Consider the following 20,917-nt stretch of genomic DNA (forward strand, 5'->3'; position numbering starts at 1 on the left):
ATTAGGGGTGTTCAGGGTTTGGTTTGTTTAGTTTTGAACTTTAAAATAAAACCAAACCAGTCTAATTGGTTTTATGTATTAGGAACCCAAACCGGCCTAATCGGTTTTATGTATTAGGAACCAGACTAATTGAACTTAAAGAGGGAACTGATCAGTTCAGTTCAGTTCAGTTAATTTACTATATTTCGGTCAACAAATAAAACTGATTTTTTTTTTTTTTTTTTATAATCAATTTGGGCCAAAACCAAAAAGCTCATAATAGGACATTGTTGGTCAAAAAGCTTAAAATAGTTTATTACAACAAGTTGCTTTAGAGTGCTCAAATTACATCATTGTAACTCATTTCAAATCATATTATTGTAACACAGCCGCATGAATAACTATTGTTGTAGTCTATGCTTATCATACTAAGTAGTTCAAAAATACGAAAAACTATGTTTGGTTTGGGATTCTATCGAGTGTGAAAGAAGTGTGCCAAATTAAAAATGTAACTAATGGTTATTGTGTATGTATATAATTTTTGGTTTGGTTTGGTTTATTATTTGTTTTCTAAATGGCATAATTCGGTTTTTTTTAGAAAACCCAAATTGTTGAAAAATCTTTAAAAATTGATTGGTTCAGGCCAGTGTGGCTCAGTTCTATCATTTTTGTCCATTTAATCGGTTTTTTACACAACCCTAGTTTTATTTCACTTTTCAGTTCTTGGACTTTCCATGAAAATAATATTGTTGTCATGAAGCTACTGAGGCAGTTATTGGACCAATTCCATCCTCTGAAGCTGCTCATAAAAGAGATCCTCTCTCTTCTTTTCTATCTACCATCAGTTGCAATAATAGATCCAGTTTGCACAAAGCCAAGCTTAGAAAATCTGTTCATTGACAACCTGAATAGTCTCTGGAAGCATCCAGTATCTTTTCTCCTTTGTGAGGGTGGATAACCGGTCTGGGTCCCCTGCATCATTTTTCATAGGCTGCAGAGCTGCTGTGTCCGTATAGGAAGTAACATGTTCTTCCTTCATAGCTTTAAGTGCCATCAGGAATTGGATATGCTAATATGAGTGGGAGGACTCCAGATGGTGGACTTTCGAAGACCTCCACTCTGATTCATTGATGCCAAACATATAATTGTGATAAAGCGAGGCTTTGGAAGTTAATATTCTTTTAAGGTGTTTCATATATTGAAGGTTTATAAAGAGGTCAAAATTGAGAAATTACTATTCTCTAAATAATAGGATAGTAGTCAATTTTTCGTTCAAAATTTGTCATATATTCCAAGAGGATTGTTAACAATCTGATCTATATTGAAACAGTGGCCATAATAAGTCCCTATTTTCCTAGTGCCTGAAAGTGAAGCTCCATTCTGAAGTTTTCTGAACTATAAGATACATTTTTGACTTCCAGGTGCAATTGATCGACAATTTCACCAACAAGAAAGGAATGACCAGTCAATGTTATCGGATAGCATACCGGTCCATGGAGCGTTCACTTACAGATGAGGAGATAAACGAGTTGCAGGTATTTCATGTTTAGGGGATTTGTACAAGTGATTAGTATTTCGTCTTGATTACGGGTAATGACTAATAACCTGAAATTTGGCTTTGATTCTGGGTGCAGTGGAATGTTAGGGAGCAAGTGCAGAGCAAGTTGAAGGTTGTTCTTAGATGAGATTTCTGATGCTGACAACCTAATTTTACTATCTCACTCTTGTAAGTCTCCTTATGGACATTTTCTATTATTATTCTTTTTGTTCCTACCTTGTACATTTTACAATTATCAACAAGAGTTTGAACTAGTTACAGTGGGGAAATTAGGCATTCAAAACCAGCTTTAATGGGAGAAACACTTCAAGGAAAATAAGGAAAATGTACTAGAAAGAATAGTGCATACGTTGATCAATGTGAAATTTATTTTTGTATACAATGTTTCTCTAATAATTTTAACAATGCCTGACCTTAAATATAGTAATTAATTGCTCTTTTGCAGTTGTATTCCCTTTTATTTTAGTTTTAAAATTTTTTTTTAAACATCATCAACAACCATTTTATTATATTAAAATAGTAGGTGCAATATTTATGAAAATAGGTGTATACTAGTCCAAAAATATCAATTTATCAATTTATCTTATAGGCAAAGGTTGGGATCTTTGCCTCAATGGCTAAACTCTGACTTGAGTATATAGAGAATTCTCTTATTATTAAACCAAAGTGGTCATTGAGTAACTCTCTAATCCCCAACTCCCCTAGTTACCCAAAGAACTCCATTAACAATTAGCATATAACTTATGCAGCACATGCTACTCTGATGGAGCCTTTAGGAACTATTTTCATGTTTGTTTGGCTAATTCATCCTCAATATTATGGAAAGGAAATAAGATAGAAAGAAACATGAAATTCTCTTGTTTGATTTACTATGAAAAATATGAAGAAAAATAAAATATAGTAGAAATTATTTAAAACCCGTTATATGTTCAAATTCTTTAGTTTTTCTATGATAGAAAATAAATTTGAAGGAGTAACTTTATTGGGTTTGAACTTGTATTGCACTTCACATTTTATTTCTTTCTTTTTACTCCCAATTTTCTTTTTCACATACTTTCCTTAATCTAATTCAAGCCTTAAGGAGTCTAGTGCAACTCATAGAAAATACCTAAATACTAATGCCCCCTTATACCCAAATGCAATTAGCAAGACCAATGGGTTCAACCAATTCTATAACCTGCACTGAAACATTTGAATAAAGCTTTATTTGAGAAAGCTTCCTAAACACTTAGAGGAGAGTTTGGAGGTCATAGTTCTAGACAGTTTGAAATAGAAATCTCAAAAGTAGACCCTACATTTCCTAAAGAGACCCCCATTTTTCCTAAAATATGATATGGAAAGCAGATTCTTATTTACTTCAATTTTTTGGTTGTTAACGTTATCCTTATTTTAATGAATAAATGAAAACAATTTTAAAAAGCAGATGTTAAACTTAAAACAAATCACACAACACCAGTAGCTTGTGGAAGAATCAGACATTCCCAACCTTCCTTACATTCAAGCCATTGTTAGGGAAACACTAAGGCTTCACCCCGGCTTTACTGTACTCAGTAGACAATCCTCCCAAGACTGCACTGTTGCGCGTTATCACATTCCTGCAAACACAGAGATCTCAGTTAATGAGGACGGAAGTATAAAGAAGGGGTTGGATGTAGAGGGACAGCAGTTTTTTCTGCTGCCGTTTGGGAGTGGAAGAAGGATTTGCCCCGAAGCTTCTCTAACACTGCAAATTGCCCCCTCAACCATTGGTGCTGTAATCCAGTGCTTTGATTGGAAGGTCGGCGATGGAGGAAATGGTAGCATTAATATGGAAGAGGGACATGGTAGGATAATGCAGAAAAGTTTTCTTGAATTTGGGTCAGGCCACTTCCAAGGCCCAGTAGTAGCAATTGGTTTTGTTGAAAGAGATGGGTGTCAAGATTAGTACATCATGTGCTATCTGGGCTCTCTTACCTTGCAAATTTGACCAAAAATATATATATTTTTTTTTTAAATTCTACAAAGTAAATCCTCTTGCAAAATAATTCTTAAACTAGTACTTCTCATCTATGTGGATATCCATGTCATAAAATCGTAATTGATAACTATAGCTTTAAATTTATTTTAAAATGGTTAAAACTATAGTTACCAACTATAGTTTTAAATTTAAACTTAAAACTGTGGTTAATGATAATGATTTTAAAGATAATTTAAAATATTTAAAATTGTAGTATCTAATTACGGTTTTGTGATGTACAAAAAATTAAATAAAAAATTCTTAGGCCACCATATGGATGCCTAGGTGGCTGATTTAGATGCATTAGTTTGGAAACTATTTTGATAAGAAATTTATTTTGTAGATTTTTTTTAATATATTATTTTTGTTCAAAACTCAATTTTAAATTTTAAGCCACCCTATCCAACCACTGGCCATCAACCTCCACATGTCTCCTTCCATTTATTGTAGAATGAGGTGTTTCTAAAATAGTTTTCTATTCTTAAAAACTGAAAATTGTTTTCAAGACTTAAAAACATGTTTTGTATTTTTTTTGATGAAAAACAATTTTATGAGAACTTGTTCTAGAAATAGGGTATTTCCTAAGAACAAATTTTGATTGTTTTTAGGTGCTTTCACTTGTTTTTCATAGATTGTTTTAAAAAATATTTATAATAATTTGTAAGAAATATAGAGAATGATTGAAAATAAAACATTATCAATAAAAGACATTTTTAGAAAATATAAACATAGAAAATAGATTAATAACATTTTAAATTCTTAAATAGATCCTTCACATCCTAAATTCATTGTCATCATTAGTATCAAATTTTGTCTAGTGTTTTTTCAAGAGCCACTTCTCATGTTACCTTCAACTTTATTACATCCCACTAATATTGACATAAAACTTGAACAATATGTTGCTTAATTAAAGTGCAAGTGTTTTGAGTATCGGTTGACCAAGAAATTCATGAGGGAGACAATAAGGCCTGCTATATAGGGCAAATGTGTAAGTCTAGGGTATTATTAGATGCACATCATTATTGGGAGTCAAGATGTTGATATATATTTTCATAACCCTATCTAATTTATCTTTTTATAGAGGATTTTGATGTATTCCTCCTCCATGGAGAAGTAAATTGTTTGACTATGCTAAATTATGCTCTTATTAGATAATTGTTACCTTGTACTTATATTCACTGTCATTGGACTGCTCAAGTTTAGACCCGAAAAAATAGCAAAGAATGAACATTTGCTTTCTTGTTGCATGTATTTTGATCAAATCAAGTTTTAGTAGTAGTTGAATCTGTGTCTCTGAAACCAGGTTCTCTGACATGAAAATGATATTGAATTGGCTTTACTTGAATATTTTATGAGCATAACTTCCACTGTCATTGACAGAACATTACATGGAAATTATACAAGAATTTAGTGGCCAACAACTTCACATTCGATGGCTCAAGCAGAAGGTGACTTATAGTCTCTTTAATATAATTTAAGTCAAGGAATAGCATAGATGAGAAGCATAATAGATTCCAAAATTGTTGAGACATACTTATTCTTTGTGCTTGTAGTCTTTTGCTAGAATTGAATTGTCTTCAGAGAAACTTCTCATGCAATAAGAATATGCACACTAGATGTAAGTCTCTTATCTCTTACATAAACAATATGAAAATAAACATAGAAGCAATCATTTAGAAAACAATAAGATATAAGTAATGGTAGACACCAACTTCTTGATCAAGTGTGGTGGCTCATAGATGAGAACTGCCAAAGGCATACTATATGAGGCTAAAAACTCAATTCTTAAAGCGACATATGATGGGATTGAATCCTAAAAAGTATGACATGATGTAATAGATTGAAATTCATTTATAAATTTATTTATTTATGTTCTTTTGGCTTCTCTTTATTATCTTATTTGCATTAATTTGTTATCTGAGCATATATATACTCATATATCTCACATTGTACATAACTTAAGTGCATTAGGAGTTGCATAAATGATACAAGTCATGGGTTCCTTATAAGTAGATAAGTTATTCATAGTTAGTTTATAGATTTGGGCAATCTAATAGAGATTATAGTGTATTACCTCCAAATAAGAGAGATGACTTGTCTTGGTCATTGGGATGAGTTTTTCATTATATGAGTGCATTAGTGTGTATGATTACAAATTGGACAAGATCTATGATGGATCATAACGTAAGGTTATTGATTGTCATGATTCATTAAACTACTATATTGTATGGACTCCTATCCTTAAAGAGAATATTGAGCTTGGACCAAAGTCAATAAGCGGCTTTGATCTACGGTGAAATCCTAATGTGGTCACATATCTCTATGGATTGGGTCACTGTTGATGGAGGTTGGTGGTAACATGTATTCCCAATGGAGGCACCTGATATCTCATGGTATTGAGACAATGTGTCCCTTTGCATAATCCAAAGAGCTTGTAATCTAAAAGACTATAGCTATAGCATTTCCTTTAGTGGAATTTTTACATATACTCTTTGGAGTTAGAGTATGTCAATTGATCACATAATAAGATTTGTAACTTAATGATTGTAGAGATGATCTTGATAGGTAATAACACTACCTTGTTAGATTGTACACACCACTTCATGGGGAGTCTGCATGTTGTGAATAGTAGGTCACGAACTTGAGCTTCATCTTGTTGTTATTTACATAAGGTATTAAATGCAATTGATTCTCTATAGTGGGATATTGTATCAGCTTCAAAATTGGATTTTGAGGAAGCCAATACTCCTATGGGTTCCAATGGTCCTCATTTGAACTCATATACCTTGATGACACGATTTATGAGGATTGGATTAACTCTAACTTCACTTTTATGTATAAGGGCATTTTGGTAATTATGCAAAGTTGCACAAGGGTTAGCAAACAAAGTTTTTGGATTGGGCTAATTAATTAATTAATTAATTAATTAGATGATCCTATTAGGTTAATTAATCAATTAGGACCCATTTTGAGTTAGATTAAATAGTCCAAACCCTTGGTAGACTTAAGTCACTTAAGCCTAGTTGGAGAACCCTATAAATACCCCTTTAGGGGTTAGGATTTCCAAAGAGTTGTCTTCCACCTTTAGAGAGAAAAGAAAGCTATAGCCTCCATCTTCCCAAATCTCCCCATTGGTTGTGTGCCAAGATTAAGTTCGAGCCATCGAGTGGAAGATCTAGGGTTTATGAGACTTCCTGCAACTACATGTTAGGATAGAGCCCTTAAATGCATGACATGATGTAACTAATTTAGGAATTCATTATTTATTTAATGATATTCCAGTTTCAATTTTATCTATCTTTATTCCAGGCATTATACTTTATAAGCATTCTTGTCTAGCATCTCTTGAATTGTACATGACTTAGGTACATTACGAGTTATACAAAAGATCAAAGTCATGGGTTGTTTTTACAAGTAGATTACTTGTTCACGACCGGTTCATGGACTTAGATAATTCATTAGAGGTTGTAGTATACTACATCCTAATTAAAGGGATGGTTGGTCTTGACCATAGAGATGAGTTTCCCCTAATGAGTGCATTAGTGTGTATGGTTACACATTGGACATGACCTATGGTGAGTCATGACGTAAGGTTATCAAGTGGTCATGACTTCACCAAGCTACTTCATTGTGTTGTCTCTCAACCTTGAGAGAATATTGAGTTTGTGCTAAAGTTAGTAGTGACTTTGACCTACGAGTGAGATCGTAAACTAATCATATATTCCTTATGAATTGGGTTAGTGTTGATTAAGCCCGTAGCAATAGGTATTCTCAAAAGAGGTACCATGATATCTCATAGGATTGAGATAAGAGTGTCCCCTTGGGTGATCCTAAAGAGGCGTGTTCATGAAAACTATGGTCATAGTAGTTCCTTAAGTGGAACTTGACATAAACTTTTGAAGAGCTAAGATATGTTAATTAAACACACAATAGGAGGATTTTTAACTTAAGGATAGTAGAGGTAGTCTTGAAAGGTTGATAGCTTTCACCTTGTTAGATTATAGATGCCATTTCACAGAGAGAGTAAATGTAATGAATAGCAGGTCACAGATCCGAACACTTAGTGTCTTTTTGTTATTTACATAGGATACTAAAGTGCAATTGATTCTCTGTAATGGGATGTTAGATCAACTTAAGAATTAGATTCTAAGGGAGCCAGTACTACTATGGTCCCCATGGTCCCCGCTCTAAGCACATATACCTTGTTGGCATGGGTTATGAGGGTTGAATTGACTCTAGGTTCAGTTTTATGTATAAGAGCGTCTTGGTAATTATGCAAAGTTACATAAGGGTAAGTGAACAAGGTCTCTAGATTGGGTTAATTGATTAATTAGTAGGTCCCGTTAGGTTAATTAATCAATTATGACCCAATTTTGGACTAGATTAAGTGACTTAAGCTCATGTGGGTTCAAGTTACTTAAGCCTAGTTAGGAACCCTATAAATACCTCCTAGGGGTTAGGATTTCCATAACTTTTTATCTTCCACCATTTAGATAGAAGAGAAAGTCATATCCTCTACCATTCCAAGCTCCCTATTGTTTGTGTGCAAAGAAACGAGGTTGAGTTATCGAGTGGAAGATCATGGGTCTAAGATACTTCCAACGACTTTGATTTGGTTTTTCAATACTTGTATTCAAGGTTTGGAAACATCCAAACCTAAAGGTTAATATTTTAACCCTAAAGGTTATTTTTTTTGAAAAATTGGTATTGCTTCCATTACTTAGATCTAAGACGCCAACACTACGAAACTATTCTTCATCAAAAGAGTTGATTTGGGAACATCCAAATAAGAGGTAAAGTTTTCTAATGCACACATCTAGATTTTTTTTTTTTGGTTAAAAATGTAATTTTTGTTTTCGTTGTATAAGATTTAAATGCCCTAAAGAGTATTCATGTACCCAACCTGAGCTTAGGATAGGGAACATAGAGATCTAGGATTCCCTATAACATCGTATTATGTAATGAGTATAGAAAAATGGCCACTTAGTAATACAGGACCTTACATTGTAAGTTTGGAATTTGCAAAACATTGTTTAAGGATAATGATACACAAACATGGGAAAGTTTAGGAATGTGTGTTTTGATATGTACCTTCATGTAACAATTGTAAAAGCCAAAAATCTAACATCCTCATTTGGACTTCAACAATCCTATGAAATTTCTTTCATTTACAATCCCATTTGATTATTTTAATCTCTTTTCTTATTTTGTAGGGAGCCCTTTAATTCAAAGACTTTGACATGTCAAAAGAGCTTGGTGAGGTTGAGAGAGCAATTTAGAAAAAATTTAATGCTACTGTATTATAAAACAATCTTAAGTCATTTGCCTTGAGTTGGTAAGAGAACTTATTGCAATTCAATCTAGGGTTATTATAGACCATCCATTTCAGCTCTCAATGTTGTTTCAAGTAACATATCTGAATGATATTTTATGAATTTCATTTAATATAATATGTGTTCTAAATGATGCTTCTTTTTTTATAATTAGAGTTAGTCCCTATTTACTTTTCTTAGATTTTACCAACTATAACTAGAATTCCACCAATTCCTCTTTTAAAGAAAAAACATCAGATTGATTGTGGGTGTTCAATTTCTATTAGATGTGTGAGCATCAAACTAATATGTGAAGTTTTTTTATATAGAAATAAAATCTTCAGATGTTAATGAGGATGAAGGCACTTCTTTTGCTCAACATTACTAAATTTAAGCTTCAGATGTCAATGGGCTCTTTTCTTTAGATGTCATGGTAGCATCTTCAGTTAGTATTATTTGCAGCCCAGTTACAGAAGACCCAAGAAGCTAGATGGGCTTGAGATGCATGGAGTGGTAGTTGAGTGATTTATCTTAATGTTGTTGATTCAACTTTTTGTATATAATGTAGCAATGACATTTGCCTAATAATAACATCATAGTTGATTCAACACAACATAATTAAGCTTAAACTTCTATATTAGGCTCAAACGGATCATGTATATTCTTATATTTAATAAAAAGGGGTCATATCATGACCATTTATTGTTCAGCAGATCATTTTTCACCAATGAAAGCGATAATCATTTTAATGGTTACTAGGCTATGTTTGAGTAACATTCTTCACCTAGCCATTACCTTGTCCACATGATAACCTATAGTAGCAACAAAGAAAAATTGCATCCATATCAAGACTTATAGTAGCAGCCAAAGCATATCCATCTCCATATTAGCACATATGGTTGTGACCAAAATTAACTCACACTTTTAAGCATTATAGGCTCAAATTTTTTATATTTTTACAACCTTATAGTTGCAGCCACTCTTAACTGCAACTATACACTACCTTTAGTTGCAAGTAAATTGAGGTTGTGGTCATAGTTTTAATACTTATGGCCATACTTTTACATGTGGCTGCAACTATAACATTTCTCTATACCCCCATATGATCACACCTTGTTGTGGTCTCTTTTGTTCACACCCATATCTTATAGTTGGGCTAAATTTTTCTTTTAGCCGCAATTAGTGGAAACTACTAAAAACCCACTTTCTTGTAGTGATTTAAGAGTTTTGAGATTATAATAACTCTTTTGATCTTCTCTCTCTATGGATATAAGTGTATTTTCATTAAATCCCATGATTCTCATTTATTTATTTATTTTTATTTTTTGTTTATTGTTCCCTTAATTGAGCATAACATATTGAGATGATTATATTTTAGAGTTTTCAATAATATATAATAGGCCTAAAGGATATGGAAGTTTGTGATATATACATGAATAAAAATACTCTTTGACTTATAAATGATCTAAATATGGTAAAAAAAGAAAAAAAAATAAAAACAAAACAAAAATTGGAATAATTAAATGTTTTTTAAAAGGGATAAAGATTCCATAGATTTTTTTTCTTCTCTTTTCATAATATAGGCAATATCTGTGTATTCTCTTCCATGGATATATTAGTTGGATTAAGAATATTAAACAACATGCAAAATATTTATTAGAGAAAAAAAAATGCATTTCTTGAATATTCAATATTTATAAAAAAATTGAACAAAATAAAAAACTCTCTTATTGCTAATTAATGTCTATGTTAAGCACTAAAGAATTCAAATTTTAATTTCTCACTAACAATTATTTTTTCTCATATTATGTGTACATACTGGAGGAAGAGATTACCTATCCATATCTTATTTATCTTCTTTAATGGGAAGAAGATGTTAGATAGTGAAAAATATATGAACAATTGAGGGGTAAAGGTTCTTTAGTCTACAAGTGAGTATGTCATTTTATCCGTCTCTAATATTACACCTGAGGGATAAGAGGTCTCTACTATACAAGTGAGTATGTGATTTTATCCATTTGATATTTGATCTCGGATAGACTAGTGAAAATTGTCTCATATATATATATATATATATATATTATAGATCGTGAATTTGGTTGCTATGGCTGGAGATATGATCTATGACTTTTGCTTTTATAATTTTATGTTTCTGAAATATGGAGATTTTAATATTTATTATTATATATATTTTGCATACTCTGGTAAGGTAATATATTGTTATTATACAAAGGCAAATTAAATTTTAAATGCATTTATTATATTTTGAATTAGAAATTTAAATGTATTTTCAACTTCAAACCCAAGTTGATTTTAATTACTTTAAAAAACAAGTTGTTCTTACAGCCTAAATTAACTTACAGGAAATCAACTGTCTAAATTGAATCAAATTGACCTTAAATAAGATTCATTTTATTGTCGATGTAGCACAACTTGAAATAGGAGTCAATTTATAGGAAGCTTTTGAAAACACAGTGCACCACATCCAAGGAAAAAAGAAATGAGGGTTTTTCATTCATCACTAAAAGATTAGTTTGATTTTGATTCAAGTATAAACCGACCATGTTAATTTAGATTTTTTTTCCTAGTTATATAAATTTTTCATCCATTAAAACCTATAAGTCTCAATCCAATGGCTGGATTTTATAATCTTAATGATAATAGCTTAGAAATCAATTATATATAAAGATGGTTAGTTCATTGAAAAAGTTGTTGGCTCATAGTTCATAACCAATAAAACTAGTGGTTCAATTGTAATCAAACTATCATGTCATCATAAATATTTAACTAATATATTATTTAAATTAAAATAATTATAAAAAGTTAAAAATCTATAAATAATTGAAAATTTAAACATATTTTTATTATAAAATTTGAGAATTTATTATATCGCAGGAAGTTAGGGATAATCATCTTGTCGAGCTGTCAACCGATTCAAGAAATTGTAGTATTTGCTAGGGTCAATTAGGATTTTAGCCTTAGAAAGTATATATATATATATAAAGAAATTGAATGAGAAAAAATATTCCCATTTTATCACATCTCTTAATTTCCTATAAAACGAGACTTGATAATGACATATTATTCAATTTCTTTGTTAGCATTTTATTTCGCCTTTCTAAGTTTCTTCTCTTTCTACTTTCTTTTCTACAACATGTTATCAACACAAGCCTATAACAACTGGTTTGAAACATCATTTTTTTTTTCCTTCTAAGATTTCTACATAAAACATTATGAGAAGGTATTTCATAATGTAGTTTTTTTTTTGTGATTATTATAATTATTCATTGTCTTGTGTGATATAGAAGATTACTTAAATTTTAATTATTCATAGTCTTAAGTTATGTAAAATATTTGTTAAATTCATATAGTAAAAAGCTATATGAAAAATATTGTGTTTATAGATAACCAAAAGTTATGTAACTATTAATATTATTCATAACTAGAGGTTATGAGAAGTCAAAAGCTATATGAAAAATATTATATTATTATACATAGTCAATGCATTATTATTATTATTATTCATAATAAGAAGTTATAAATATGAGAATATTAATTTATAATGTTTATATTAGCTAGAGACTATGTCAAAAAAAAAAAAAGTTGTGGCTTGGAAGTATTAAATTTTTTCATTGTTGTATGATGTCTATCAAAATGGTAATAGTTATAATTAATTAATTATTGACATCTGTGCTTACCGTATGTGCATACAAGTTGGAATGAGTTTTATGCACTTGTAGAGCTAGCCAAGGCCTAGGAGGGGCACATAACGCCCCTAAAAATTAAAATCATAATAAGGGTTTTGAACACCCTTAATCTTCTATTTAAGGGGAAAACATGCTTTCCACTACACTATATATAATTATCTCTCCATATTTTTCCCTCCTGAAATAATTCTTTTATTTGTGCCCCTCCTAGAGCATATTCCTAGCTCCGCCACTAGTTTTATGTATGAATTATGATACTTCTATTTTATGTTTTTTTTCATTTTACACTTTAAACTATTAGTGGGAATTCTAAAATATATATATTCCTAATTCAATGAATCAATGAAAATAAATATTTTATTTTTGTGAAAACTATACCCAAAAGAAAACTTTTTATTATTATCTTACATTAAAAAAAAATTTGGATGGTTCTTGAGATTAAGGTTTGGGTATAGGAATTTTTTATTTTTTATTTTTAACCCTATGCAATCATTAGAAAAAAAAAGGTTTATTGCTTGTTTAGTTTGACCTTATTCAACCACCTAAGCCATTACTTGAATTTTTCCAATCATGCTACTCTAGTTAGGATTATTTATTTATTTATTTTGAATGGTGTATGATTTCTTTTATTTATCATAACGAGTTTAAACTAGTAGAGGATTAAAAATCCATTGTTAGATAGACTTTTATAATTTTATTTTTATTTTAAAAAATATAAAGCATTATCTAGGAGATTTTTCAATTGTTAATTAAATTTGTCTTAGGCATTAATCTTCTTTTGAGGACTTCTATGTTTGTTGGATCAACATCCTACATGGGGTTTTCTAGTACTTTTCTTTTTAGAAACTTCAAGCTTGTTTAACAATATAGCATTCTTATAAACAGTCCTACTAAATCATGTAGCATAGTCATTGGATACTTACTATAGTAATAATATATGTAATTCTAGGTTGCTTACATGTTCATTTTGGGGTTAATAAAATAGGATATGGTGAACCATTTTTATGCACTCTTTTGATCTACAATAACATTGGTTTAAGCTAATTTTATGTTATAGTTAATCTAGCTTTGGCTATTGTATGACATATATATATATTTTAAATTATATTACTCTTCTATGAATTTGGGTTTATTTTTTTTAATACTTTCTTATTGCAATATTTCATACATAGTTCTCTGATAATGTCAAACCTCATCAAACTGGAGTTTGACGCCCTTGATATCTTAAGAAAAAACTACTTGTCATGGATATTAGATATTAAAATCCACCTTGATATCATAAACCTTGGGATAACCTATAAGGAAAGAAATGACATGCCCTTACAAGATCACGTAAAAGCCTTAATATTCCTTCAACATCATATTGATCAAGGGTTAAAAGGTGATTATGTCATGCTAAAAGAGACTCTCATTCTTTGAAGCAATTTGAGAAAATGATATGACTACCAAAAGATTGTGATCTTGCCTAGAGCCCATTATGATTGGTTGTATTTAAGATTACAAGATTTTAAGTTTGTCAACAAACACAATTGTAATATCCTTGAAGTATTAAAATATATACAAATATTAAAACATTGATATTAGTATGTTAAATTATGAGAGTTGGAAGTAGAGATTTTGTATAAAAGTTCTAGCTAAATTTGAGGATTTATAACTTGATTAATAATCTTATCAACAGAATGATTAGCCACAGAATGAGAAAATGATAATTAATGATTTATCACTGGTAGTGATCTATAGGGATGGTGGTGGAGGTTTGGAGTTAGTTAAATTTGATAGAGAATTTTTGGGTTTCTTTAAAGAGAAATTAATGTTCTCATAAATATGAATGAGATAGTAATTGAAATTCTTAGATGAATTGGGGATATAATTAGCCATGTACTTAGGATGATAAACTAGTTGTGAAGTGGCTTAGAGATGTACTAAATGTAGTGAATTTTTTTTTTTTTTTTTTTGTAAAGGAATTGCTAGCATCAACAATTAGGGTAATTATGATCCTATGAGTTAGTTGAAATATTGTTTGAACTATTGATAATTGTTGCTAATAGTAGATATGTTCTTGGTTGTGATATTCTCTATTATTAAGACTTATTGAAATTTGCAGTATGAGCAACATGGAGAGTGTTACTAGCACTTATAATTCATATTTAAAGTACCATAATAAGTGTCCTTATGAAAAGTAATAGAGGGCAAGGTCCCTAGGTGAGAGTCCTTAAAAGAAACATTGTAAAGTAACCTAGGGTGAAAGACTTAAAAGATCCTTGCAAGATCCATGTGTTGATATAATATGGGGCATGCATAGATGTATATCCCTCAGTGAGAGTCCCTAAAATATAGGTACCCATGGCTACAGACAAATGATGTGCTACCTAAACAATATATGAAAGTCTTATAAAAGACATATGATAAACTAGAAATTAGTGATTTTAAAAATATATATTTATTTGGGTGATAATACATACTTTTGAATGAATTCTTGTTTAGTGTTACTAAAAAGCATGAAGATCGATGACATTTTGTATGATCCATTTTGTGAACAAATCATTTTCTACTAAGCTATGACTTACCTTTATTTAAAAGTCTATATATCAAACATAGCTTAAGGGATTAAGAAGAAGAAAAAATAGTTAAAGTATTATGCAAAGCTTGAAGATTTTCTATCGTTTGTGTTCACTATAATTTTTTATTGTAACTATGTATATTAAAAGCTACTTGGTGTTGTACATGGTAGGAAAATGAGAGTTAGAAGTTGGTGAAGTATTGTACAGTTGTGTGTAGGAACCTACATTGAAGGATTTTATTTTAAGGTTAATAAAATTTGATTTTGATTACATAAACTCAAGATTTTCAATTGTAAATGAGTTTTTAGTGTTTATAATTTTTCAATTGAAATTTATGGAAATTTAAGAATGATGTTTTAGAGGTTTTGATATGTTGAAAAAGGAAGAAAATATGAAAGTGGGAAAATCTTAGGGGGTCTAGTGGAGGTGTTGGAGGTACGCAACTTAAGTGGCATGCCTCTCTTCCCTTGTGTTCTATAGGTGTGCAACTTAAATGGTGCATAATTTAAGTGGCACACCTCTCTTCCCTTGTGGTTGATGCACCTTTCTTCCCTTATGTTCCATAGGTGCACAACTTAAGTGGCACACCTATCTCTTTTGCCTTAAAATGGTTATTTTTTTACCTTAACATAGTTGTTTTACCCTAGCATAGTTATTACACCTCTCTATTTTACTTCAACATAGTTATCTTTTTATCCTAACACAATTATTTTACTTCAACATAGTTATCTTTTTACCCTAGCGCAATTATTGCACCTCTCTGTTTTACCTTAGCACATGTAGTTATTTTACCTCAACATAGTTATTTCCTTAATACTATATTTATATTTGAAAACTTAAAAGTAAATGGAGAGATAAATGATAAAATAATAAATTTTAATTACAAATTAACAATTTTTTTTTTCAAATTTTCTTCAAAAAAAAATTCTCCCAAGTAAAATTGTTGAAGATAAAAATCCCATAAACTCATTTTGAGTATCACCAATATGAAAACAATAAAATTTGTCATTTTTTTTTTATCTTAAATTGCGAAACTTTTAAAAATGAAATATTTCTCATACTTAGTCAAATTTTCAACACAACTAAGTCCACAAATAAGAAAGACTTGATGTTTTTCCAACTCAACAAGCTTTATTTAAAAAGCTTTTAAATGAGAAAAATTTGGTCTCAAACACTAAAATTCCCTTCTTAATTTACATCTCAAGTACTAAAATTGTAGGTTAGTCTTTAATAATATTTTAGAACCATAGTTTTAGAATTTAGGGCATGATAACCACTTTGCATGATGATTCAAAATTAACACTCAATTGAAGCTATGTGGAGAAAAGGTTATTGAAAAAGACATGATAAAAAAGTTATTTATTACTTTTCATACTTCAAATATTCAAAATTAATGTAGATTTACCAAATATTCAAAATTAATTTCATGCTTTCTAATTGTATTCATTTTTATCCTTCATAATATTTTCTATCATATAATATAATTTTCTCTCTCATCCTTGGAGGTAAGCATGGTTGATCGAACCACACTAAAACCTTGTGTACCTTTTTGTGTGATTGTTTTATTCTTATGCTTCTTTATTAATTTGTTTGCATAAGAACTTTTTGCATACCCAATAAGTGGTATCAAAGCTTCCACACAAGGATTAAAATATCGGTTTTTATGAATATATTAGTAACTCGATTTTACAGATTTATCAGGAAATATTGACGGATATTTTGACACAAAATATTAATAAGATGAAAATTGATCAAAACTCATGAAAATGTTGGAAAAAAAATCTAAAAAATAATAAAAGAAGTAACAATTGACATTTTGAAATTATTTTATTGAAGAAATTGATATATATATATATATATATATCAAAGCTGTCCTTCTGGATACCGAGGAGAAGCAGCAGCAGAACAATCATGCAGTCAAAGATTGGGTCCAGAGGCTCAAAGGCGTTGTGTATGATGCAGATGACTTGCTGGATGACTATGCGACCTATTATCTACAGCGAGGAGGATTGGCAAGGCAGGTGAGTGAGTTCTTCTCATCTTCAAACCAAGTTGCATTTCGTTTTAAGATGAGTCGTAAACTCGAGGATATCAAAGAAAGGGTAGATGATATTGCAAAAGATAGCCGCCTGTTAAATCTGATTCCACGGGACACAATACACACACGGGTAGAGAATACCTGGAGAGATACGCACTCATTCGTGTTAAAATCTGGAATTGTGGGGAGAGATGAAAATAAAAAGGAGATAGTAAACTTGTTGGTGTCATCTGGCGATGAGGAAAATCTTTCTATTGTTGCCATTGTAGGTATTGGGGGATTGGGTAAGACCACTCTTACTCAATTGGTATACAATAATGAAAGAGTGGTACAACACTTTGAGCTTAAGTTCATCATGTGTCATTCTTTATACCATTGAATCCTTTGATAAAGGCTTCAAAGGCAAAATCAATAAGAACCCTTTTAAGGCTTGATAGAATTGATTTTAAAGATGATTCAACTGTAAATGCATTATTCCTAAGTTTTAAGTGTTTACGTGCCTTGAGCCTAAATTCGTTGAGTTTGTATGAGGTCCCAAAATATTTAGGCAAATTGAGTCATTTAAAATATCTTGATCTTTCCGACAATTATTTTGAGATACTTCCTAATGCTATTACAAAGTTAAAGAATTTGTTAACTCTAAAAGTCCGTAATTGTCCGAATTTGAAAAGTTTTCCAAATTTTACAAGGAAGTTGATCAATCTTAGGTACTTGGAGAATCATGGGTGTCATAGATTGGCTCACATGCCATATGGCATAGGAGAGTTGACTTTACTTCAAAGGTTACCATTGTTTATTGTTGGGAATGACAGCGAGGGGTCAAGGGATCATAAAATTGGTGGTCTGATGGAATTGCAGAGGCTTAACGAACTAAGAGGATGGCTACACATAAAAAATCTTGAAAACGTGACGGATGTTATACCAGTATCCAAGGGAGAAATTTTGAAAGAAAAACAATACCTTCGGTCCTTGATATTAGAATGGCATCAATAGGGTGAGAATGAGAATGATGAGTTAGTGATGGAAGGCCTCCAGCCACACCCGAACCTAAAAGAGTTCTTTATAAATTGTTATGGAGGTAGGAGATTTCCAAGTTGGATGATGAATGATGGGTTGGGTTCCCTCCTTCCTAACATAGCTAAAATTGAAATGACGTATTGCTCAAGATGCCAAATTCTGCCACCCTTTTCCCAACTCCCTTCTCTCAAGTCTCTGCTGCTTAATGGTATGGAAGAGGTGGAGAATGTGAAGGAGGGTTCATCAGCAATGCCATTCTTCCCATCTCTTCAATCCCTCACACTCAGTTGGATGCCGAAGTTGAAGGGATTGTCTTTCAAAATTATATATAAATTGGTGGCCTAATTTCACATCAATACGACTGGCGTCATGTCCATCTCTTTCTAAATTGTCTATTGATTTTTGCTCAAACTTGACATCCTTTGAACTTCATTCATCTCCTCATCTTTCTGAATTACATATCAAAGAGTGCCATAAATTAACATCCTCGGATCTGTATTCATCTCCTTGTCTTTCTAATCTATCTATTTGTGGTTGCCGTAACTTGACATCCTTCAAAGCGGCTTCATTACCTTGTCTTGAGCAACTAATTCTGAAGAGAGTAAAAAATGAGGTATTACAGCAGATAATGTCTGTCTCTGCTTCTTCATTGAGGTCTCTGTCTATCAAGGGCATAGATGATATGATATCTCTCCCAGAGGAGCTGCTTCAACATGTCTCCTCTCTCGAATATCTCAACATTAAAGACTGCTATAATTTGGCAACATTACCACATTGGACAGGCAGCCTCACCTCACTTACATACCTTGGAATACATAGTGCCTATAAATTGACATCACTGCCAGAAGAGACACGGTCCCTCAAAAACCTATGGCTACTTGATATCCTTGGTTGTTTGCAGCTAGAGGAGAGATGCAGAAAGGAAACAGGTGAAGATTGGCCCAAGATCGCCCATATCCCAGAAATTCCCAACCTTTTTTCTCATTTTCATTTGCTTCATTTTTATTATCTTACATTCAAAATGCTCTGGCATCATTTTGTTTTGATAATTCTTCATATAGCTTGGAATTCATGGCAACCCTGAATTCACATCATTACGAGAAGAATGTGTTCTCTCAAAATTGACAACTATTACCTCACATACAGGGCCTAATATACATTCATAATTGCCTTGAATTCACATCACTTCTGGAAGAGATGCATTCCCTCAAAAACCTGCACACACTTGATATCTCTAGTTGTCCACACCTGGAGGAAAGATGCCAAAATGAAACAAGTGAAGAATGGCCCAAGATTTCTCATATCCCACATCTTTGCCTCGAGGATGAAGTGAGAACTGATACAGAATGGCATGTCAGGTCCGAAATCCTTTATCTTTGTTTCGTTTTGGTATGTCTTTTGTATTTGAACCTACTGTGCTTGACTAAATGCTCACATCAGTAAGGTTGAAATTTTTTGCTTCTTCAAACTAACTGTTGATGCTGTGTACTAAGCTAGGCATTTTACTTCAAAAGCTTTGATTTCACCTTGCTGATATCAATGTATTTGGAGCATAGATGGCATGATATCTCTCCCAGAGGAGCCACTGCAACATGTTTCCATGATCCAAAGTTTCAACATGGAATACTGCTCTGTTTTGGCAACATTACCGCACTAGATAGCCAGCTTCACTTCATCTATACACCTTCATATTGGTGATTGCACTGAATTGACATCACTGCTGGAAGAGATGCATTCTCCTGACACTCAAAATCTTTCATTGTCTGCACTTACTTGAAAGATGCTAAAAAGGAAACATGTGAAGGCTGACCCATGATTGCTCATATCCTAAGAATTCATACATGGTGAAGATTCCATCAATTGAGAGAGCCATTCCACCCGTCGCATTTTCTTATAGCTTCAATTTAATTCAATATTCATTAATTATATGAATTCTGTTTTCATAATCATAGTATGTGTTAGCATATACAGCAATAATGATTTTGTTATTTATGTTCAGACCTTAACCATTTGATGAAATTCTTAAACAAATAAGTTTCGAAATTTTGCTCTCCAATCAATTACTAATGTGATGTAAACTTAGACATAGTAATGAATTGGTAATTGAAACCTAAACTATTTCTTGTTTTTAAGTTTTATATTCTAAAAACTTCAGAAAATTCTAGGGTTGATATAATTAATATTTTGTAGCAGATTTCATCTTACTTAAAGATGTGATTATTCCTTGGCCCAACTTGAAATCCGTGTCTGCATTCGTTCCTTCCCCGAAATTCATATTTACTAGATGCAAAAAAGACTTCTACTCTCCTTTCAATTCTTGTCTACTCTTCGCCATATGTTTCAGGTAACTCTCTGCCTGCTATTGATGGCTATGTCATCTTTCATTTTGCCATGATTCTATCAAGAGTGTAATACAATTTGTAATTATATTTGTTGATTCTAGTACATACTAAAATAGTAACAAGATTGAGCAAGTTAGCAATATGTACAGTATAAATTTTCTACACTGCTTCCATTGAATCTGCTCCATGTATATACTAGCACAGACTAAACAGAACTCCATGTTGTGCTTTTCATTATCTTTAAAACTGACACCAAACATAACACAGGCAAAATTTAGTATGTTAGTCACGTGGCATGTTCAGTTTTCCCTCTTCTTTGGTGGGCTAGTCCTATATGATTTACAGTCTTCATGTCTAGAAAATTTCTTAGATTAATATTTTCTTTTGGCAGATGTAATGCTCCCAAA

The 20,917-nt window shown here is 31.6% G+C and overlaps 1 long non-coding RNA gene and 1 pseudogene across 1 annotated transcript; both read left to right on the forward strand.

Annotated features, from left to right (window-relative positions):
• Nucleotides 1–509: 509 nt before the first annotated feature.
• Nucleotides 510–1,981, forward strand: LOC132252586 (uncharacterized). The gene is made up of 2 exons (XR_009465306.1): nt 510–1,514; nt 1,614–1,981. It is a non-coding gene; the product is annotated as an uncharacterized LOC132252586 (long non-coding RNA).
• A 2,984-nt stretch (nt 1,982–4,965) lies between these two features.
• Nucleotides 4,966–20,580, forward strand: LOC104877776 (putative disease resistance protein RGA4; annotated as a pseudogene).
• The last annotated feature ends 337 nt before the right edge of the window (nt 20,581–20,917 follow it).

Source organism: Vitis vinifera, chromosome 19 (assembly GCF_030704535.1).
Source record: "Vitis vinifera cultivar Pinot Noir 40024 chromosome 19, ASM3070453v1".
Lineage (NCBI taxonomy): Eukaryota > Viridiplantae > Streptophyta > Magnoliopsida > Vitales > Vitaceae > Vitis > Vitis vinifera.